The sequence below is a fragment of the Falco peregrinus genome, chromosome 5, assembly GCF_023634155.1.
Source record: "Falco peregrinus isolate bFalPer1 chromosome 5, bFalPer1.pri, whole genome shotgun sequence".
Taxonomy (NCBI): domain Eukaryota; kingdom Metazoa; phylum Chordata; class Aves; order Falconiformes; family Falconidae; genus Falco; species Falco peregrinus.
Window position 1 is genome coordinate 93,261,364 of NC_073725.1, and position 24,230 is coordinate 93,285,593.

The 24,230-nt window shown below is 43.1% G+C and overlaps 1 long non-coding RNA gene across 2 annotated transcripts in view; it reads left to right on the plus strand.

Annotated features, from left to right (window-relative positions):
• LOC114012903 (uncharacterized) overlaps positions 1–17,867 on the plus strand; it is a 39,190-nt gene extending 21,323 nt beyond the window's left edge. For both annotated transcript variants that reach the window (XR_003555659.2, XR_003555658.2), the window contains 5 exons: positions 492–589; positions 1,512–1,636; positions 3,272–3,381; positions 9,309–13,529; positions 15,317–17,867. This is a non-coding gene — a long non-coding RNA (uncharacterized LOC114012903). The remainder of the gene's footprint in view (positions 1–491; positions 590–1,511; positions 1,637–3,271; positions 3,382–9,308; positions 13,530–15,316) is intronic.
• The last annotated feature ends 6,363 nt before the right edge of the window (positions 17,868–24,230 follow it).

Below are 24,230 nucleotides of genomic sequence, written 5' to 3' on the forward strand. Positions count from 1 at the left end.
ACATGAAGGAATTGTCACTTTATTCTTTGGGTGTATATGGCTTACCTCCTAAGAAAATAAGCTCTGGATGCCTCAGTAGCCTTTATTCAGGTTTTTCTTGCAAGATGGTGTAAAATGGGAAAGCATCAGGACCCCAGCTGTAATATTTTCCTGAATACACATTTTCCTGATGTTAATTGAAACAGCAGCACTTTTATGGTTTCTTTTTTTATGTTTGAATTTTGTGTAAGAAAACTACATCTAATACCTTCCACTCAAAGAGTGTGCTCGAGCATTGGTGCTCCTGCCTGGAGAGGCAGCTTGTGCTGAAAACCCAAAGCTTTCACAAAGTGCTTTAGACCCTGTTAGACCAGGGAGTTACAGCCAGATGCTGAACCAGCACTGGGAGCATGGACACAGAAAATGTCCTGGTGTTGAAGGTGCCACTTGGATGTAGAAAAGAGTCTCTGCATGGTCAGGCGCTACCAGGTCTTGATTTTTTTGTATTTCAGTGTCTCAACTGAAAACCTGGCGACTTCCTTGGCAGGAGTTCCCAAAGAGAAAATATTTCAGGCTTTGAGGATCTCACATACGCCGCTGCTGCAGCCACGTAAGTACCTGGTATGGGGGAAAGCTGGTCACAGGGAGGGCTGCTGGCTTGGACAAAACTTCTGGTGGCCAGAAACAAAACTGGCTCTATGACACATAAGTTTTCGTATTCTGCTGCTCTTCCCTTGTCTCAAACATAGAGCAAAACGGGCTCCCCATGCCTGCTGCCCAAAGGTGGAAGCACTCAGAACCAGGAGGAACGTACTGGGGTTCCTGACTACATTTTAATGAGAGAGAGAGAGAGAGAGCAAGATTATACTTGGGAGTGAGGAAATTATGGTGATCCAGAATTCAGAATAAGAATAATTAGTAAATAATGAGTAGAGTTGAGAAGGAAATCAATTTTTCAAGGACTCTGAAAAACGTGTTTAGAGCTGCAGTCTGGAACCTGCAGGCAGAGTCACTGCAAACACCATGTATCTGCTCGTATTAGATTTATCAGAAGTTTGTTAATCAGCTACTTCTAAAATACCTTTTGCAGCTGATCCAGTATTAATGAAGTGGTTTGTATCTCCCACCCCTAGGAGTTCTCCCAAGTCACGTACAGCAACTGTCCCCATGCAGAGGAGAGCAGGGATGGGCGAGGGCCAGCCTGCCTGTGCAGAGCTGGGTGCAATGCTGCTCTCCAGAAGCAGCAATGCTTTCCACAATTTTGTCCCAGTTTGAGGAAAAAGAAGGAAAATGCTGATTTCTTACATGGTCAGTCCTACCAAAGTGTCTTCAAGCAGCAGGGGTTTAAGACTCGCGTGTCTGTAATGTGTTGCCCTGTTGCTGCCCTGCTGCATACCCCTGCTTTGACATTCTCTTTGTGCTGAGCACACTGGTTCCCACTCGGGGACTGACTAGTAATTCTTCATAACAGCCTTTCTGGGTGGTTTTGGCATCTATTTTTGCCCAGAAATCTCCTCCTCTTCTCTCTTCAGGAATACTGTAAAATCCTTCTCCATGGTCAGATCCTTCAGGACAAGCTGTGGTCATTGTATAAGTGCAGAGCACAATCAAAATGGAAATGGAAACAATTAAATATACACGACAAGCAGGTATTAAGGTGAGCCTAGATATGTTAATGGTTCATTTCAACCTTTGAACTAAACTAAATGTTGCTTTCATCTATTTTTAAAGAAATGTTTGTTTTCAGTGTGTAGATGCCCTGCTCCATCTGTTCTTTAAATGTTTTTTACTTAATCTTAAATATAGCAGCCACTGGCCACGTTTGTACAAAGCACGTGTGCTTTTTATGCCACCATAGATGAGGATTCACACAAACCTATCAGCCAGTGCATGGGCTAACAGGCAGACTGAGAAGCAATTACCTCCAGATCTCTCATTTTGAAAGTCGAGTGCTCTGTATTTAGGTTGATATTAATTACAAGGTGCTGGCATGTTTTGCACCATTGCACTTCCAGGATGGGTTTTTGGACCTGCTCATTCCAGTGCCCCTCTGCAGCTTTGCCGGCAGTGCTGGAAGGTATGGAGGCTGCAACTGCTTGTGCCAAACCCAGCAGAGCTTCTCAGAGCCATCGAAGGACCCAGCCTGTGCCACGCTGAAAGCACAAGCTCTGCTTTCATTGGCGTGTATATGGCTGAGCAGCCGTGATGGGAGCTGGCCATGGGGCTCCTGGCAGTCGCTCCGCTCAGAGCAGCCCTTGGGAGTCTCATTCTCACTCAGATGGTCTGAAAATCAGGGGCTGGGAAACTAAAAACCGGACTTTGTTTCTGGCCCTGTGCTGATGACAGGGGATCTAAACACTCAGACGCAGCACAAAAAAATCAGGGGACAGCTGATCAAGGTTGAATGTAGAGAAAGCACATTTGGATCTTGCAGTCAGGAAAGAGAGGGAGCGAGGGTTATTATATTTCTTTGAGCTTTCAGGTTGCCTTGCTGTCTCTGAGCAAGATGACAGCGGATGTCTTGTAAATATTTAAAGACGGAGCCTGACCCACCCCGTGCAGTGCTACACTGCGTGAAGGCAAAGACCAGCAGCAATCTTCCAATATTAAAATATGTTGATTCTGAAAATGTAGCTGAATTTTTTTTTTTCAGGAAAAAAATCTGAAAAAAAAGCTACTCCTTTCAGGGAAGCATTGGGGGTTTTTTAATCAATATGTGACAGTCTAATGCCACATAACATCTGTGTGGTATTTCTGAGATGCTGGTTAACTTCATTAGTGGAAACCATTCAGACAAAAATGGGCAGGGTTTTCCCGGGGATGACAAGGTGCTGTCAGCAGAGGCTATGCCAGCATATGAGTCTTCTCTAGATTTTCCACGCTTTTGAAGCTTGCTGCATAGTGGCAAAGGCGTAACTGCTCTTCTGTCCATGGTGGATAGTGACAGGACGTGTTATTTTCTGGCTGGAAGAGTCTTTCTGAATAATCCGTAAGATGTTTTTTACATGTTACTGTGCCAAAATAGGAAGGCAGCTTCCTATGTGTTCTCACAGAGGATGGCATCGCTTCCACCACGGTGCACAGCAAGGCTCAGGATGCTGGGAGAAAATGCTACAGGCATTTCTCATCTTCCTGGGCCTGTGCTGCACCTCTGATGTGCAGCGCTGCCAATTTCTTTTGCTTCCATCAGTGGGAAATCGGTGCTTTTTGGTGCGATCCCAGCACGTTGCTCTGTATTTCCTGTGGAGGGCACAAATATGCCGTTGACCTTGCTTTCCTCGTTTTCCCCCAGCCCTCCTCATGCCAGCCAGGGACCCAGCCCCGCAGGAGAAGGCAGCCCTTTGCTCCTGTAGCTGGAGTGGGATTTCCACAGCTGCAAAGTTGCCTTTCCAAGGCAGCTCCGTATGTATTTTCCTTCGCCCAGTCTGATTCCTATTATACTTTTTGTTTGTTTGTTTCTGAGAGTTCTTCACCCAAACCAGTCACCAGTAAGGGTTTAAATGACAGGAAACCAACTGAGCGGCTGGCCGGAGGAATGGGATCTCCTGGCCAGCGATGCTTTACGTGCACTGCCGTGGAGCTGTGCAGGAGCGATGGCAATGACAGCAGCCCTGCTGTTGCTGTTGCAGGGCAATCGTGAAGGCAGGTTTCCCCAGCAGTCACTGCTGGCACAAAGAGCACAGGCTTATCGGACGCTGCAAAGGCACGGCCTGCATGGCAAGGGCTGGGCTTGGGCCACCTCGGCGTTCCCAGCCCTCCCCTGCAAGCCCAGGGCTGGGGGAGGGCAGAGGAGGCAGGTGGGACACGAGAAGATAGTGAGAGCCCACGGAGGGTGGGCTAGTGAGGGAGGTGGAACAGGGAGTGTGGGAAAGTGGGAAGGGAAATAAAAATAACTGAAAATTAGAAGAAAAAATGAAAGAAAAAGACTAAAGTGCAGCACGTGAAGAAGGGAAGGAGAGCTGTGTGTTCTTCACTCTTCAGGGTAGCTCAAGCAGATGTATGTCGTGGTTTTGTCTCCGTTTGATGTAGCAGGCATTGGCATTCGGATTCTGATGAAGGTCTAACGGTTCCAACCCCTTGCAGGTGGGGTGAGGGTACGGAGGCGCGGCTGGTGGGGTGGCCAGCAGCACCGGGGCATTCCTCGCTCTGCAGCCACCTCCTGCACGCAGCAACTGCCCTGGCTGCGCTGCACAGGGCAGCCCAGAGGAAAAAACTCCTGTTGTAAAACCCAGTCTGGGAGACGTACATATACTTGCAGTTTACCACAAGTACGTATTGATTAGGGCAACAATGTCATTTTGTTTTGTGCTGAACAATTCAGTGTTTGGAATTGAGACCTGTCAGGAGCCAAATGACTTAGCAGAGCAAATTGAAAAGAACAGGGCTATAAATTGCAAGGGAATTCACTTTGTGGTTAACACTCGGGCGTGCTGTGAGAAACAGGGCTGTACACAAACTGCCCTGCCATGCAAATCCCAATCAATGTGCTGACAAAGTACCCTGCTGAACCCCAGTGTCTCACTCAATATGTCTTAAAATAGATGTAATTTAGGAGGCATGGGAAGGCATATATTTTGACCTTAAGTGATGCACGGATGGGAGGTATTGTGGAACTAATGAGGAGTGTATAGATGAGCTTTGTAGCAGCCTTACCGCATTTATTTCATATATATACTGCTAAACGTATTAAAATGGCTCTAACTGAAAAAGGACCTACTTGATATGTATAACACCATTTTCCTTCTCCAGTGTGTATTCTGAAAAGTCAGTACAATATTTTTGCCTAAGTATAAATCCAGGAATTGTCAGAAAACTAGGTCAATACATTCATCTAAAAACCTAGTAACCCTCCCCAGCAAGTTCACTCCCTGTGCCACTCACAAACCCCATGCCACAGGCAGTCACTGCGCAGCACCTCCACCCTTCCACAGTCCCCGGTGGCTTTTCAGGAGCCACACATCTCTTCATGCACTGAGCTGGCGACCACCAACTCAGACCGAAGGTCTTACTCAGCTCCTTGAGTGTCTTGGGCTGGATGATCATTCCCTCCAACTCTCCCTACGGTGTTCTCTGCAGTTGTCACCACCTACTTCTTCATGCTGCCGCAAAAGATGGTGGTTGGAGAGATACTACGGTTTCAAGAGGTGATGGCCAAAGCGTTTTAATGTCTTACATCATTGCTGTTTAGTCTTGGTCGATTAGAAAAATCCAGAGAAACAAGCAAACGCTCACAGAGATATTTGATGCACAAAAGGGACCTATAATGGAATGGTACCAATAGTGGTTGGGCTGCTGATTCTTAAAAGCAGTTCTGTAGTTCTGTACAAGGAGGGGAGCACACTGCAGAGGGGAGGCGGGGTGGCTTTGGATCCTGGTTGTTAGTTCAGCCATCCAGCACAGCAGCCAGCTTTTACAAAATTCCTGCTTGACAGCAAGCCAAGCATCGATGAAGCAGCATCACAGTATCATTAAATTTACAATGCTCATGGTAGCAGGAGCCAAGGAAGTTACACAGTCTAATGGAGGGGACTTCCAAATGCAGGAGATTTCAAGAATTATTTAGATCCCTGTAAAACCTTGTTATCCCAGATTATGCTTCCTCAAATTACAGATTATCTTTCCCACCAGTGTGACCATGTCATGTTTCAACCCAAGGGCAATTTCTCCTTTACTGGAGGGGCCCCGTGAGTACGCTGAAGCCGTAATTCCCCCTTTGGGTCTGGGTCTGCCCTAGGAGGGAGCCGGCTCGGGGGGTGGGGGGTGGGGGGGTGGGGGGGTGTCTGTGCTCCGTGCACTTGGCTGCACTCCCTGGCCTGCTGCTGTACAGGAATTTGGGGGAGGTGGGGGTGAAAAACACAAAATGTAAGGAGAAGCTTGGACTGACACTTGACAACTTTCCTGTTTTGTAAATTGTCGAGGAATTTGAATTGCATGATATGTTTTCACTTGCAAATGTTTTGGATTTGTTATTTTCCCCTTTCCTACATATTTTAAGCTTATAGCATTGCATAATCTCTTTTTTCCTCTGTCCTTGTGGAGCCACAAGCAGATAGCAGTATCTCAGGAATCATTCCCTTGCAACAGCAGTCTGTTTTTGCCTGAAGACAAAATAATCCAAAAGATGTTAATAGTTTTAATTTCCAGGTGTGTAAGAGCTGATGCTTCTGGAAAGGTGTGGTCTTTAAACCTGTAGTAAACTCAGGTGTCTCTGCAGAGCTCTGTGGGAGCTCTGTGTTTGTTAGAGGAGCAAAATATTGGAGCTATGAGGTGGTTTTGAAATATGGTACATTGTGGAAGAGCAATTGGAGAAGAATAAGCAGATGTTAAACTGAAAGGACTGCAGTGCAGTTCAGTCCTGGGCTGGTTTATGCTAAGAAAGGGCAGGAGAAGCCAAATGTTTAAGGAGGGCTGGAAGGGAATATTAGACAGCAGTCGGAGATGTTCAGATAAACAATAAACAGCCTGCTGAGCGCAAGGATTAAGAGATCAGTGGGAGAGAGATGTAAAAAGAGATGAAGGGGGAAAAAACAATTGTCATAAAATGCTGAGAGGATCCGGTCCTCAGCTTGTGCAAACTGGGTTAACGTCCTTGCATCAGGGATCACCAGCTCACAGGGTTGTCCCCAGCTCCCAGGGGCAGGTAACACGCTCGCAGCCAGCAAGCAGTTTCTCCAAAGTGGTGGTAGAACACACAGGTAACAGACACTCATACATGTTATGGTGGAGAGGAAGATAGAAGGAAACGGGTGATTTTTTTTTAATGCCAGCTGGCACCTCATCTTTCATGGAAGAGGAGGAGGAGAAAGAGGAGGAGGTGAAAGGGGAGGAGGAGGAGGTTGGATCTTCCATGGGAGAGGAGGATGGAAGGATGGAAAGTTGCTGAGGAAACTATTATATTTCCTGGCATGATGTGATGGGGGAATTTGATCATCTTTTGATAACAACAGAAATGTCTTTGCAAAAATTCTGGGCTATCCTGGTAAAAAAAGTCAGGAGAGTTCAGTCCTGTGCCCAACAGAGAGGAATGGGATAAAGCGAGTGTGGCTTTTGAAGGTCCTTTGAGGCAACACACAGCACAGCATCTCCGGTTTGCCTCCAGCCCACTACGTGATACGTTGCACACAGTGACAGAGCGGTTGTTACACAGGGACAATTCTCTGTTATTTTCTTTCCTTCCTTTTTTTTTCTTTTTTTTTTTTTTTCATTACACTCCACTGCAAGAAATACTCCTAGGATACTGAAAATAAACATCTCTTTCCTGACCATTTACCAGACATTGCTTCTAATTCATGGAAGCCTCTGCCCACCTCGGGAGTGAGGAGGAGACCCTGAGATGCCACCTGCCCCATCTGCTGGCTTTTGCACTTCAGGCTCTTTGCAATCAGGTTAAAAAGCATTTCAGTGGGAAAAGCAGCATTTCCACCTTCTTCCACTGATTTAAGCTTTCCTGTTAATGGCATGCATTTTCCTTTCCGCTGTGTGCAGTATAAATCTGGTTTGAGCTTTGTGCGATGTTCATTGGGCTCTGTGGGCTATTGTGCACAGTTATTCCACTGTTGCTGAGAGAATCTGGATCCCTTCCTATTATTTGTCTTTATTCTAGGGAATAAACATGCCGGCATTTTTCTGCAGATGTGCCTCCCCTACCGAAAAAATCCCCCACAGCACCAGAAAGCATTGCAGGCACAAAAGACGGAGGTGGAAATATATTCTGAAAATGCCACACTGGCTTTTCTGAAATGACGGTGTTGACATTTTGCGTTTACATTATCAAAATCATTGCGTGTGTGCTTCGGGGAGCAAAGCCACGGGACAGGGGGGTTGCGGGGGGTGCCAGGCAGTTGCTGTTCTCGGTCATCTTTGTCCAGGAGATTCCTCTCAGTTGCCAGTCTCACTCCCCTCTTGTGTTTTATTTAGAAAAGTTAAATTACTATTCCAGTGTGCTATGATGAACATGATCTGGTCGCCGTATTTAATGTACCCTTGGATAACATTTAAATATGTAATGGCAAACCAAGCTGTGATAAACCTCTCACAATGAGTCAAGAGCAAGCTCATTTACAAAAGTACTTCAGTAGAAATTAAAATAAAATTTCCATCTTCCACAGTTACATTCGGATCCTAGTTGTCATTAACTTACTCAAAAACCCATTTGGTATTTCAAACTTTAGTAAATCATTGTGTCTTCCAATTAACTTTCATACCGCAGACAACATAATGTGACTAATTTCATTCAACTCTGTTGTTTAATAAACATCTAAACAATTCTTTATTTCTGAGTCACAAAGAAATGTGCAGTTATATTCTATTGTGCACGCAGTAATGGGCAAAAGGAAAATTACTGGAGAGAAATTAATCTTGTTCTTTTGGTTTATCAGCTTCGGAGGAGCAATACTCTGTGAGTGATGGGCACAGCCAGAGAATTAGCCACCCCCCCATCACAAGTGCAGCATTATTTGCGAGGAGAAAGTATTGCACTCTTGTACCAAGCCCTGGGATTTTTTGGCTGCCCAAGCAAAGGCACCACAGGGGTCAGTTGGATGTTTAGCAGCCCAGAGGGTGCAATGGATGCAGCAGTAACTATGAGCTATGACTCTTTCCATCAAAGAGACAAGTTAGGGGGGGCTGGGATGCTGGAACAGCAGTTGGAGATGGGCTGGCAGACTCACAGTGTCCTGGGACCAGCCCTGTGCCTGCACAGTGAGCCAAGCTAAATTCAAGTAATAAGACCTATTAAAGTGACATGAGCTAAACAACGCTACTTCAATAACACAGCTATGATGCTAAATTATTCAGTATTTAAGAATTAAGAGAACATGCTCGTAGGGGCACATTTCTGATCCCAGTGTTCTAGCAGATGCCACTGCAGCACAGCTGTGGGCAGGCACAGAGAAGAGCAGTGTATCTGGACAGAGGTTTTCTCACTGATGCTTTCTCGTTAAAAGTGGCAGGTTTTTAAATCTGGCAGTTTTTACAAGGTGGTCAGCACATGTGTGAATTTTTCTGCTGGTGTAATTGCAGAGGGCTCTGTGTGCTCAAGCGGGGAGGTGATCCTGCACGGCTGCTACGCCTCTGCAGGAAAGTGCAGAGTGCAGGCAGATGACCTGAAAAAAATTATTAGCATTGAATAAATGTCATTCTTCCCGATTTTTTGTTTTAAATATCCTCTCCAGAAGAGTTTGAGCAGATGTCTAATCAGGGACGAGAAAGACTGCAGCGTAACTTATCAAACTGATCACACTTGAGTCTGAAATTTCAGCATCTGTGGCCTTCCCAGTGAGTAGAGCCTCAGAGATGATAAATCCGTTCCAATAATTGATGTCTTTCAGGAGCACGATCTCATCAAAGGATTCCTGGAGCACAAAGCAAAAAAGACTCAATCCCTTCAACACTTCACTAATTACTGACCTGGAGCCGGACAGTGCGTGCGGACCCCGATCTTTGAGATGGAGGATTTTTGTGGCTGGCAGCACCCATGGTTGGGAGCATCAGCCTGAACGCACTGTGAAAAACCTTCTGGTCCATTTTACGCCCAACAGCAAAACTGTATGTATGTCCGTAAAGTGAGGAACTACAGTGCTGCCTGAGCTGTGGGAAGACATCTGCAGAGGCAGTGCTGTGGCGGAATGCGGGCAGGCCATACTGGAAAAAATAAGGAGTTTGTTTAGTGGTAAAAGCTCTGATGTTTTTTGCAAATGTGTTTGCAGAGCCATTAAAAGCTATGTTTAATCTCTGCTCCATTTCCATTCTGGTATGCATTATGCTTCTTCTGCAAGGAGTGAGTGCAGTTAATGGCATCGGGCGGCTCTGCCTCTGCTGATGGGGAGGCTGGGCAAGATCTTGTGGGGGCTGCTCTGCCAGGGGACTCCGGAGACCTCTCTGAAACCAAAGCACAGGGCTAAATGCCGCTCCATGTTTGTGTGTGCCAAACTAGGATGCCAGCGTTTGTGACTGAATGAAAACTTCCCTGAATTAGTAATGACATTTTTATTTTTAAGGGACTCAAGCTCAGGCAGCACTTTTAAAAATGAATCATGATTTTAGGTGATTTCTTTCTACGTGGATGCTCAGAACTGTCTGAAAATAGTCTGTTAAAGCTATTAGGACTCTAATGGAGGTGCTCACACTCACTAAACTGATCGGCAAACAATGGCTGTAGTGTCTCATCCTCCTGATTATATTCCCTATTTGCATTTCCTTGGATATACAAAGAAAAAGCAAATCAACAATGAACAGCACAGTTAGAGCAGGAATAACCAAAGTGTGATAGAGGAATAACTGCTGATCTGGAGGTGTCATACTGCACTGCCAGACACACACCCGGGCCTTTTGCAGCAGAGCACCCCGCAGCTTCCTGGGCATCCCGGTGCTGCTTGGGAGCTGCTGGAGCAGTGGGGTGGCTCAGGCTGGTCCCCGACTCGTTCCCTGCCTGGGATGCACTGACAGGAGCAAGCAGTGCAGCTTGGCATGGCTCAGGTGCAAAATGCTGTGGGAGCGTTCTTTTTTGTCCTTCATCAGAAGGATGGAAACCAAGGTTTGATATGTTAACACTTGGCCTAATATTAGCTAGGGAAATAAAGCAGGTGTACTTCATCATATTAAAGATACAAGCAATCTCTAACGGTCTGTTATTAATGTGGGGAGATTGACTGAAAATATTTTGCCTCAATGGCTCTTAAGAAATTCACAGTTCATTTCCAGTCATTAAAATAATTAGGTGCTGCGCTTTGACTACTCCACTAAGGGCACAGCTATAGGGCATGCTGACCTCAGCGTGAGCAAGGGTGTGAGCTCGCAGCTCATCCCCTCCTTGCCTGGATAGCATCCACGTGGGCTCCCGCCCCGCACTGGAGCTGGTCTTGAAAAATGTAAGTTAACCCAGTGAGGCACTGTTAACGCTGTTCAAGTGACGTAAGGATGTGAGGCAGAAGGAGTTTGATAATTGCACTTCTCTTTCTGCACTAGCTTTTCAATTAGTTCTTAATCTGAAAGTCTTTTCTAGTTTTTGAAAAAGCAAAGAGATGTTCTTGTAATTCTGGTGTTAGGTAGCAGTATCTTGAAGGTATTTCTGTAAATACACTTGAAATGTGTAGAATTTGGCTCAGGGGCATTGCTGAGGGCATGCAGAGCTTTTGTCTGCATTGGCAGTTTGGACTTAGGCAAGGTTTATAGTGGTGCAGGGGTGGATGGTTTTGTACGGGTTAGGAATGTGATACCAGAGTCAGGTCAGTACAAGCACAGCTCCTGCTGCAGCATCTGTAAGGGGGCTGTAAGCCCATCGTCGATAACGGGGTGCATAGTGCTTCCATCAAAGCCGCTGCTCTCTGATGAATTAGGCATGGCAGACAAACTTGCATCAGGATCTGCTGCTAAAAGTAGCACCAAAAATTAAGGATGCACCAAAATGACTCTGCCGCTTTGCACTTTTCTCTGTGCCGCAGGGCTGAGATGCAGGGGGATGTGCAGGCTGGCTGCTAGCTCATCTGTACTGGTGTGGCTGCTTGCCACGTCCAACTGGTCCTGCTGAACCAAACCCATGTGTGAACTGGGGTGAAAAGCTCTCTGCTACATGACCATACAGGATCTACTATGATGGCATCTATGCCTTTGGGTAGAGCCTGTAAACATTACTGTGATACTATACATAGCGAAAGGAAAGATTTAAGTGGACCTTTCAGATAACCTTCACTTCAGTAAACTAATAAAAAAAAAATTCCACTCACTTTAACGGGATCGGAAGAGTTCAGATGTCTGGGTAAGTTTTCTTTCACTATTCCCTTATTTAACTTTGATAAATACCACTCAGTGGAGTTTTAGAAATCTAAATTTTGATTGTGTTAGCGATAGGAAAATAAGCAATAAAAATGGCTGTTGAGATACTTGTACACTGATGAGGGAATTATCAAAACAGCTATAGCTGAGTAACTGTGAACAGCACCAATGTTTCCACTGAATACAATTATATTATATTATTCCCCAATTACAAAGATTATTTAAATGACAAAAGTTATAGAATAATATACACTAGAAGATGTACCTATTTCTAAAATCCCTGAAACCATACTTAAATCTTCAGAGTTATTGCTCACCTTTAACGTAGTTCTCATCAACTGCAGTATAAGCCTTAGAGCTGACACTTCAGATAAGTACATGATATAGTTCAGCCCTAAAACCCTTAACAAAAAATACATCAGGGCTTACTGTAAAATTTCATGGAGGTTTAAAGAAAATATTAAGTCAATAGTTCTTCAGTTATTAGGGGCTTTTACGGTAATCAATACTTTCCGGCCATATTAGTGCCTACGATGATGAAAGATGACATTAATATCCAGCTCTTCTTTTTTTGGTGTATTTGTGTCTGTCCTATCTTTACTCAGTCCTGCTAGAATCAATAGCAACACAAAGAATATGGTTATTTAAAAAATGCCATCAATATTGATTTGTTTATTACTGCCATTTTCAAGTGGAACTTGATTTCAGGAAAAAAAAATACTTTTTCATACAAAAGAATTAACAGTCACCCTAAAACTCTGGAGTACCACGTGACTTTGCTTATGGTGATTTTTCAGTTTAGCAGTGTACTAATGCAGCAAGAACTGTTTTAGGATTAATAAATCCTAAAAATAGGATTAATAGGATTAATTCTAGGAATTCTTGAGAATTGCATGACATTTTATGCCCTCAAAGCATTGCACAGATGTTAATTAAATTTAATTGATATTCAGTCCTGAACTTATATGCATGCAGTTACTAATGATTTAATGATTTTTTCAATGGAATAGAGTCTTTGCCTTTGATTCTGTTTCAAAAAATTGAGACAGTCATCCTATGTGCAGTCTTTAGGCTCAATCCTTCTTATTCAGGTACCTCAGGAATATGGCTGGTCAAATGACAAAATTTCCGGCCCTTTATAGCAGCAGTGTTTAATGTACTTTCTTTTGTCTCCCACTGCTGGCTTTCTTCTGTGTTTCTCAGGTAAGAATTTGCTTAAAAATTCTGGTGATAACTCGGTGTTTGTCTCTGCGCATCTAGGACCTTGTTTGTGCTCATTTCCCTGGTTGTTCAGTTCCCCAAACCATGTATTTATTGACTGATTGCAGCTTACAGTTCCAATAAGACCAGCCAAAACAACAGAAATATTACAGACGTGTCTGTATCTCTTCACCTGTGATTGCCTTTGGCCCAGAAACTTCTCCAAGTAAGCAGTCAAGACAGAAACTTCCTATAAAGATAAAACCCCATGTGCCACAGGAATTTCAGACTGTACCCGTTGGTTCTGTCTCTGGTGAACAATACCCTGATGTGTTCATGGAAACTAACACTTTACCTGTTCTGTTGCCTTGATGGAAGGGTTTGAACTATGCTGCATCACCCGGACTGTTGCAGCATCAACAGCTATGCACGGCCAGTCCTCGTGTGCTCAGGACCCCTGCCAGCTTGGTCGGCTTCTGCCAACCCTGCACTCCTTTGCCCATGCCTTTCCTGAGCCAGGGAGCCCCAGGCTGGATGCACTATTTCAGATGCAGTCCAAGGAGTGCTGGATAAAGGGGGTAAGCCTTTTCATTGAGCTATTCTCCTGTTACACAGCTTAGGATGCTGCTGGCTGTTGCTGCTAGGGCTCACTGCTGGCTCAGGCTCAGCTTGCTGTCCCCCAGGACACCTGGTCAGCCCCAACCTCAGTTACACAAGGCGGTATTCCTTCCCAGGTGCTGGGCTTTGCATGTGCCCTTGTTCAGTCTGGTACGTTTTTGGTCAGCCTGTGCCTCCAGCCTGTTTACATATCTTTGAGTCAAAAGCACATTGATTAGTCCCCCGTTTGATGCCATCTGCAAACTTGACAATAATGCCTCCTCCAGGCTGCTGCTAAAAGTGATACACAGGACAAAGCTGCAGCTGGAAAGGAAGGCTTGCCTAGCAGCTTCAGAGAGCATGACTTCATCAAAGCACTGCAATAATTTAATGTAAGGTCTCCATTGAATGGCATCCTTTAGTTCTTTTGTAATTAACAAAATCATAAACATTGTCATCTAATTTAGTCGAGAGTGGCTGAGAGATCTGCAGTGTTTGCTATATATATGTTGCAGACAGTATGTGTCATGGATAACTTAACAGCAGGTCTGTTTAATGTAGCAGTTTCCTTGTTTGAACATGACTTCTGCAAGCTATTGTTTCTAGCGAAGCACAGGGTTTATTTACATGCAGTGATTGCTCAGCTTCCAAGTGAGTGTCAGTCAAATGAAGAGTGGATACATTTAACTGATTATGGAATGCAGAACTGCATTATTATGGCTAGATTTAAACAACATTGGAGTACAATTTTAATCTTGTTTCCAACCTGCTTTTACATTCTGATGGACCTAGGAACCCAGACTCTTACAGCAGTTGCCAGTTGGAATTTCCCTTGGAAATTAGCCCCCAGATGCCTTAAGATCAGCAAAGCTGTTTCACATACAATTTGGCCTTTTCTGACCCATTATAAGGCAGCTGGAAGAAGGTCTCATTCTAACTACAGCCAGATTGGAAAATGAAAGCAGCTCCTCCTTAAGAGTATCCCTGAATCCATTGCTTTTAGAGGCGGTATTGGGAAATGCTGCTAAACTACTCCCAAAAATAAAATGGTTGGAAAGAGCAAGAAAGTGGATGTATTATGAAACCACTGAACTATTTATGCTAAAACCAGTTACTCCAGCAGGGCTTTGCGTGGTGCATGAAGCCCCTGATAGGAAGTAAATGAGCTGCAATGCACTGGGAGCATTTCCCATATGCAAACCTATGAATTATCATCAACTTTCTAAACCTGTGTTCCTGGCTGTCAGTGTTAAAATCCTATTGTGTCTCTATCTCTAACCTACTTATGCAGAAAGTACCTTTTTCTTATGAACAGTAAACATCTCTGAAATGTAATGGGGAAGGTGTCTCCTCTGCAATATTGATTCTGCTTCCTCTGGCTGTCGTGGCCGGTCTGGGCTGAATACAATTAGATGCGATCCGTGCACTCAGGGGAAACAAGGCTTCTTTTCTCTAACTAAGCCTTCTTCAACTCCTAATAAATAGAGCATTAAAAGGGAATTATTCCATTTTGCATTTTATAGAATGGCTAGTCTTCTTCCATTTGAGAGTCAGACCCTAATGATCAAGTCAGTAAAAACATTTCTAGTTAGGCCTCTTTTTATTTCAATCTCTACTTATCTGGGGGAAGAACAAAACATAAAGAAACCACAGAAAACACAGCATTTAGCTGACCTCCCACAATACATCATTTGATAGCTTTTGCTCCATCTTTCCAAAAGGCCATTTAGCTTAATAGTCTCTTCCATTTTTCATTTCTTTGTTACAGGTGCTGGGGGGATGATTTTCAAAAGAACAATGGAATGACATTTTACCTGACTTTGGAAATGAATTCACAGCGGTGGTTTAGCAATCTCATGCCTTTTGTGCCTTAGATTTGCCTTCCATAATACGGAATGGGTAGTGAGATACTTTAACAAAGCAATAGAAAATTTAAAATGAGAGGGTACATACATTTTTCTATCCTATTACGAACTCCTAAAGCCATTAGTACATTGTTTATATGCTCATATTTGTAATAAAGGATTGACTAATTGAATTTTCATAAATTTTAGGCAAAGACAAAATGAATTGGCCTCCATTCCAGTTTAACTCAGTGCCCCAAAAAATTTACTTGTAGGCAATACATTATTTAAAAAACACTCTGAAGAAAACATGTCTAACTTTATGATACATATTTAGACAACATGTCTTGAAGCCCTGTATGGACCTACAATATTCAATTTATATGAAATAGAATGAATGAAAAAGGGGCAAAAAAATGGGTATTTACCTGGAAACTTGGACTGCAGTTTATTAATCTGTATCTCGGTATTGGTTGTTACTATTATTTGCCATTGATAATGCTAAGTCATTAAATGAAAGTCAGTTCCTTGTGGAAGAGTTTGTTGGCTTCTTCAGGGTCCTAAAACCTGTGAAGCGTGAAATCAATGACAAATTGTGAGGAGGTATTACAATTTTAAAATGTAGAGCTTATGGTGATTTGGAACATTGTAGAAAATCAACCATTTTGTGAATGGCTAACAAAATATGATATATTGCTGAAAATCTCCTTAAATACTCAGCTATTGAAAGAAATTAATCCTAAGTGGGACTTCAGTAGTAGAACTTCTAATTTGATGAAATTTTCATGCTTGACAGGTAGTGATAGCAACTAATAACGTTAATAACCTTACTATTTACAGGTAATTATCCCTATAAATGAGCTGTGATGGTTTGAAAACATCTGTTTCCTTTTGGAATCAGTGTATATCTGCCCTCAAACAAGGTGAAAATTTGGTGTTATAACTCTGAGGACTAAATTTCTATATTTTTCCTGCGGTGCTATATTCCTTGCAATTAGGCAACAGCTTATATGGTAACAGCTTATATGATTACTGCATTTGTATGTATCGCTGTGTACATTATTAGAATGTGTTTCCTTAATCTCACGGTTTTTTTCTGATACTTTAGGCATTAAACAAATCATAGACTTGATATGTTCAAGATTTTTAAAGGAATTGTTTTATTGTTTTGCTTATGAAATCCTTCCATCCTTTTAACGAGTTTTGCCGTAACTGCTTCCTCCTTGGAGGCTCGGACCAGCATTGTGCATATCCACCCACACCTTCATCCAGACCTCTTGAACTTTCCTTAACACACACAGAGCCTGCACTCTGAATGCACAAACACAATAAAACTCTCAGTTGAGAGCTAATTTGATGCCAGCTGAATATTCAGCTAGTACTCTGAAACTACTGGTAATCAAATACCTGAAACATCTTGTGCAGAGTGAGAATTTCTATTTTTCAGAACCTATGTTGCCCTCCCATTCCCAGCAGAAGTTTTCACCATCACTTTATCTGAAGTCCTTTAAAGCTGTTAAGTCAGTTTGGCGTTTCGCTCAGATGTTCTCTCAGGTGGAGGAATCCTTTTAACGTGACGGTTATGCTAGTAAAGAGAAAATACTATTAAGTCATTTTGTAGATGAGAGAGGTTATCTGACAGAGGTTTCCTTATCCATACAGGTGGCAGCAAGATCGCTTTTTTCCTTCCAACAGAGACAAAAGTGGCAGCTGGATGGAATTTAAACACAGGGCAGTAGGGGGATTGGAACAGACACATCTCTCTCAGGCTGTAATTACCCCCCCCAAAGGGACTCAGCTGTACCGGGACGTGGTCACAGGTTCTTATGCTGGGAAATACCAGAAGAGTACAACTGGGCTGGTCATCAATCCACATGGCTGAATCTGCGTGACATGAAGGTGACAGCTCTAATATTAGACTATAGACTGATATAAGCTCAGTATAGCTGGGGTGTCCAGTATGAGTTGTAAGGCCAGATTCTCTATGATTTTCCAGCTCTTTCATGTCTCCCATGTTCTTCAAAGTGGCTGAAAAGCAGTGAAAAGGTTTCCTGAGATTTCTTGCAGAGCATGAACGTTCCAAAGCATCGCACCAGAAGATGGTAAAGAACACGTCAAGGCAGATAGAAAGTACAGCTAGTCTTGCTATGCCCAATATACCATTACTTGAGGGATCTAGGCTGCTCTAACCTTTGTGAGAGTTGAGGATGACGGACATCCTGCATATGCAAGAGCAAAATGAGAACAGCAAAAGCATAACAGCATGTCTAGAGTGCCTGTTCCTCTGCTCCTCCCGGCAGAAATCCAGCTGAGTTTGGCATTTATGTCTATTATATGTAGTTTAAGTCCATTACATTGTAGCATTTTTTCCCCACCATCTTTGCAGTGCAACTGCCTTTGGATTGGAGTGATGCAATACTTAGTACCAGTATTAAAAAAAAAAAAAAAGGTAGGAAATTATGTTAACAGTGTAACTTTCAGCCCAAGAAGTGGAGAACACCTAAGTAAACAGACTGCAAAAAGTGTACCCAGTCTCTACTAAATTTCAATACTGTGTGATGAAAAAAACTCAGAAAGGTCTTTGTTTCAAAGCCTTTGCTGTGCCTGTTTCACTTTGTCAATGTTAGCTCTGACTGGGTGATATGTTTTCACTGCCATCACCTGCTGAGGTTACATGCCTTCTTCCCTAAGACAAACTGCAGCCATGTGAAGTCAGCAAAAGCCTCGAACAGAATCAAGAATGTTTTCCCCAAGATTAAGGACAATATTGTTGTAAATGTCACCATATTAACTTCTCTGAACCTTCCTGAGTGCTGAGTGATTTCTCTGCATGGATAATGGGAGTAGCATGCTCTGTATACACAGTGCAAGAAGGACAGTGCTTTTAACTTCTAAGTAGTACTCTGTATTTTAAACTGGTCAAATTTATTAACCAGTTACTTCTATCTAAATGTGTATAAAACCTTTTACATTATTTTACATAATATACAGGAGCAATTTAATTGTCTCTGTTGGTTAATACATATATGTATAAAACCAACACCGCTTGCACTGTGAGTAGGGATTGCTGAAGTGAGCTCTGCATAAGCTCCTGTTCAGACAGGGCTGGTTAGATCTTCTGCAACGCTGTCTAGAGCTATATATACATTGATCTTTGTGCTGAGATGGATGCTGACAGATCCAATAAGAACAACAGGGAAATAAATGTTACAGCAGGTAAGACTCAATGGAGTTAACTATTGTTTATGCTAGCTAAAGATCTTGCCATCTAATTAACACAAAGACAACCATAATTTTTTTATTTTTTTTTTTATGGAAAGAAATTAAAGGAAAGATCAGACCCTTATCTCTGATAAACCTTTGCAGCTTACACCAGCTGAGGATACATCAGGTCTGTGCTAACCTCCATCTGAAAGCTATGGACACATCTCAGGGTGGCCCAGGAGCAGTGCGAACCACAGCAGTTTGCAGAGCAGATTAAGGAAGCCCTAACAGAATTGGTTTCTTTCAAGAAAGAATCCCAGATCAGCAGGGTGTAATGGGAGCTCTGCTCAACACCACTGCTCTTCCCACTGGCGCTTCTGACAGTCTCTTCAAATTGCAGCTCCCCGCGTCTGTGGAAGGGAGGGTTTGGAGCAGCTCTGGATCTGGCTTTAGGGCCCATCTTTAATTTACATCAGGAATTGTAAAGCTGCCTATCGAGGACACAGATATACAGCTCTATTTGTAAGAGCAACAGTCACACAGGAACAGGTCTTGGCCCCTTTTCTCAGAAGGGTACGCTCATCTTTAAGCTGTCTGGAGGCTCTGGATTTATGTAGAGGCAGTACTCCTAAAGGCTGCCTAAAGGACATGGGGTCTCTTTGACTTGGTATACCCTTCCAGCTAGCGTTACCCACAAATGGAGGTTTCCTCATTTTCAATTCTCTTTATTGAACTGAATTTCTGTTTATAGTCGCATTTGCTTTCTATCCATGCTGTCTGTCACTTGTGTTGAATATGGGTTTTGCACACATGCCAAATAGTTTGTTACTTGGCGAGGGTTCACTGGCAAGAGAATTTGCTTCTCCGCATAGTAATAGGCATGTTTGGCTAATAGGCTCTTTGTCTGAAAGCCTTTTGCATATTCAGAGCTGCTCATTTGTCACGCTAGCCTGACCTAGGCAGCAAATATTAAAAGAGAGTTGTAAATATGCCCTGTTCTTACTAGAATGCCAACTGAAGCATTAGCTGGTTTGTAATGAACTAGTCATCTGCTGCTCTTCAACTTCGCAAGAGTTGTCCAACCACACTTATTTCTAGAGTAGTTCTCCTGTCCACCACAGATTTTTTTTGCTATTGGAATTGCCTCACTCTGTTGTCTGTGTTCCTTAGAGTACATTTAATATTGAAATGGACAACTCTGATGAGTACTAGTAGTTTTAGGCAAAATAGTTCTGCTAGTGAAGCTGACGGCTTAGGATCTGTTCTGGTTTTACCATTAAAAGAAGGAATTTCTCCCTATTTGCTGGGTGTGTGTACCAGGGCTCTCAAGTGGAAGTACTGCACCAAACTCCTGTGCTCACGTGAATGCCACACTCCAGGCATCAGCTGGCAGGCAATACCTGCATTACCTGGCACGTCTTCCTATCTGCGCAACGAAGCTGGGGCAAAAAGAGTCTTAAGCTCAACTGATAACTTGAAAAGCCAGGGATTTCCTTGGGCATGTGGAGACAGCAAGTGTCTTTAGTGTTGGGACTGCCTGGGTGTTGGTATGAAAACGGCTTTGTGGGTTTTTTGTAACTGGCTTTTTTCCACATCTATAAGGTATAGATTTTCTTTTTGTCCTGTAAGGGCTTTCTTACTGTCAGTACTTAATAAATTGTCTAAAGGTTCAGAATTGCTTTTTATTTTTAAATACTTAGACATATTGCTTTGCGTAGAACTAGCAGGTTTGGGTGTATAACAAGCCAATTTATTGGCAGAGTAGAAATCAATGGCATACAGTAGACAGACTTTTCCTATTTTAATTAGACTATACAGACTACTTTTTAAACAGAAGTACTCAAAACAGCATGTTGCAGAAACACACAAAAACCTAATTTAAAGGGATTAGGTTGGAGATCAAACTTCTCCATTGTTTGCTGTGAATCCCCTAAAAATAGAAATCCCAAAGCTAACAGTGCAGCACAGCTGACCGATTCTCAGAAAGAAGCAAAATCTGCAAAAGTCTATGTTACAGCACCATCTAGTGCCTCTTATCTCAGCAATATAGTAAAATTAATTTTCCACTTAATTCAAGTATGTAGGTGGAGAGGAGGGAGTGCATGAGATGCTTATACATTCTAAGAACTTATTTTCTCTCAACTAGTGCTGAGATAGGAGGGAGCTGAGGGATGTAAATGAGCTTTGGCATTTTACAGGGTGAAGATTTTGACAGTATAGCTGTTTGGTCCTCTTTTATCCTCTTACCAGCCACATAGTTTTTCCTCCCGAGGACCATAGGAAAGTGGACACAGGAGTGTGTATGTTGAGAAAATGGGAGGAAAAGTACTGCACTTAAATACCAAACTGACCAAATGGTGTATATATGGTGTTTGTGTGTGTGTGTGTGGAGAGGCATGTTTTTGTTAAAGCATATATTCTGTTTTGTGTGTATGAATGACTGACAAGTGGAAGGTTTATGTTTGTTTGCAAATACCTTTTGTGACAACTGCACCTGTAATTAATGTGCTTGTCTCAGGTAGTCAGCACCAAAACCTTTGCCTTCTTCATGCCAAGTACGACTCTCAGCAACGCTAAATTAAATTTGAACTATTGCTGTGTTTTAATATCCTTTACATGGCTTCCCTTTTCTGTGGGTTTTTTTTTTTTTTTCTTCTAGAAAGGTGATTAACATCCTCTGACTCCAAACTACTAAGAGGTTAACCAAGAGCAACTTTGCAATTAGCCAGTATTCCCAACCAGCAATTGCAAGAGACAAAGGAGACAATATGAATTTGGGCATTAAACCCCACAAGGTCGGGTGGCATGGTATTTAAACTTTGTTTCAAAATCAAGATTCTTACAAATAGTGCTCCTAAAATAAAATGAAAATTCATCACAGCTGGCTGTGTGTATCTTTGATAAACAGCTGCTAAAAAGAAAAAAGCCCTTCATCATACTGAAGTACTCTGACTTCATCTAAATTACAGTAATTTGGGCTACTCTCAGACAGATTGGCACTGACCAGATTAACTAACATACTCTGGGATATACATATACTTGCCTTCACCAAATTTAATAAAATAGCTTGGGATTTATGCAGTTGCTCTTCAGTCTGCAACCTGCTGCTTTCTGTTTTTAACTTGACCCAGGGTTAATACTGCTGGAAGAATAGGAAATGGCTTCCAGTGATTCCAGTCTGTGTTTGGGAGCACACCACATGCTAGGATGGATTACAGTGTAAGATTAATGACTCTCTCACTCTTCAACCTAAAGACTGCCTTTTGTGATAATAAATACGAACACTTATATGTTAAATGTATTTTCTAGCAGGTTTAGGTTTATAAGCTAGAAATCAGTCGTAACAGCACATTTAAATAAACATCCTAACAATAACATGTAACCTAACAGAAGTCACCTGTCTCAAAAAAAATCTTCACAGCGTCTTCACTATGTCCTTGTAGGAAAGGCTGGTGGATAGTAATGTCTGTATTGTATAGTCAGAGACTAAATTAGAGTTAATGCCCAGACTGAGGTTTTGGATTTAGATGTAAGATTTAGATGCAGTTACACATGCTGCACACAAATATAGCTCTTAGCAGTCATAAGGAGATGCAGTGACATCCAAAATAAGAACTAGGGAAATCTTGGGGTTTGGTCCCAGAGTTTCCAGTAGCCTTATTTTTGTTAAGATTATTATTGTATTTAGTGTTTCCTAAAAGAAACCCCAGCTCGTTCAGTCATGTGAATTATCTGAGAATCTCAGAAGCCATAAAATCCCTCAGAACTGCAGAAGCAAGCTTAAAAGTATGACTCAAATGTACCCCAACAAAAAAAACCCAAAAGAAATAAAAATGCATTAGCATATCAAAAGAAGACAGAAATATTTAGCATAATGTTTTTTGATGAAACCCCAGGGTCTGGGGAAATGGCTTCTATTTTTTTTTTTTAATACTTCAGTTTGCCAGACTGCAATCCAGCCTGACAACAAAAATATTTAATTGTTTTATTATGGGATATGAAACAGATACAATACCCTGACATTATATTATATGGAAATAATGCATAAAAAGTTACAGAATCATAATTAATCATTGAAGTGATTATTGTATTCTTATAAATGCTTAATGTGTCAGGTATGTTTGTGATGCATTCCTTGTCTGGCAAATGTGATATTGACTGTTGCTCTGTAGTATAGTTCAGTATAGATAGATAGTAGTTTGACATTTCCATCCCCTGATGGTAAGGAAATTAGACTGTTGTTTGTCTTTAAAATGTGTTTCTCTAAAACACTTTAATTCTGAAATAAATAAATAAATATTTTGTTTGCTGTCTAATCATTGTTTTATTCTGTCACTGATCTAGGGAGAGTATTATTGCTGAACTGAAACTGAACATGTTGAAGAGAAAAGCAGAAATTACAGAATTTTGCCCTGTGAAAAAGGCCTTACTTGGGAGAAAACAAACAGAGCTGAGATACTGAGGAACTGTGAAATACTTGGGAGCACTGTGTGGGGTTTAGTGATTTGTAACAGTCTCCAGAGAACGCCAACTGCAATAAAAAGGAAGCGATGTAATAGAAAGGGAGAAATCCCAGAGCCATGACATGACAGGCTTGTTGGTTTGTTGGTTGGTTTGGTTGTTGTTTTGGTTTTTTTTTAAGGGGAAGGTAATGGTAATAAGCGGTGGGATAGAGCACTTGTGCCAGAGCTGGGCAGCACGGAGGCAGCCCTACTGAACTGACTTTGTCGGGGTGTATCAGCCAGGATTGCATCCTGTGAACTGCTCCTGGTGATCACCGCAACCTCACGTCAGGGCAACGCTCTGCCGTTACAGCTGACAAGTCTCCACTGTTTTGTTTCAGCAGCATGACAAAACACAGTCTTATTTTTTTTAATGTGATTAAAAAAAATGATTTTTACTAAAATCTCAGTTCTCAATGAGAGGAAACCATTACCCTGTGCACCAGCGAGGCCCAGTAAGCACCACACAGGGCACCCCCGAGCGTGGCACTACAGAAGATGCTAAGCCATGGATGCACCTCCAACGCTGCCAGCCCTGGGGATGTTTTTCTAAGCTGGAGCCCGGCAGTGGCACTGCTCTTGGGGCAGTGAAGCTGGAAGCCCACACTAAGGGCTCCTACAGCAGCTTGCAGAGCTGTGGTGACACAGCAGAGCTGAGGTGACAGGCTGGGGGGACAGGGTGGCTCCTCAGCTGCAGGACGCGGGTGAGGGAGGCCCAGCAGCGCCTGATCACAGGCACCGAGCTCTGTCCCACGGGTAACGCGGGGTGTTTCAGGGTATTTCAGCCGCCCAGGCCTTGGCATAGCTCCCCAGCTCAGCTTCCCCTCAGCGAGATCTGGCCTGCCTCAGGCATCTCTGTGGGGACTGCAGGCATCTAACCGGTGCGTTTGCATTTTCTCCTTCAAGAGATGTGCTCCCGAAGGTGACCCCCACGGGTTTTATTCACATCCATCCCCTCTCCCAGACCCCCAAGGGGGGCTCGGGCAAGAAGCGCCTCAGCAGCAGCTGTCACCCGGGGAGGCTGTGGCGAGAGCAGCCATGGCCGCGTCCTCCGAGCAGAGGCGGCGCCCGAGGGACCCGCACGGGCTCGTCCCGCTGCCCACGGCCACCCGCCGAGCCCCGGGCCTCCAGG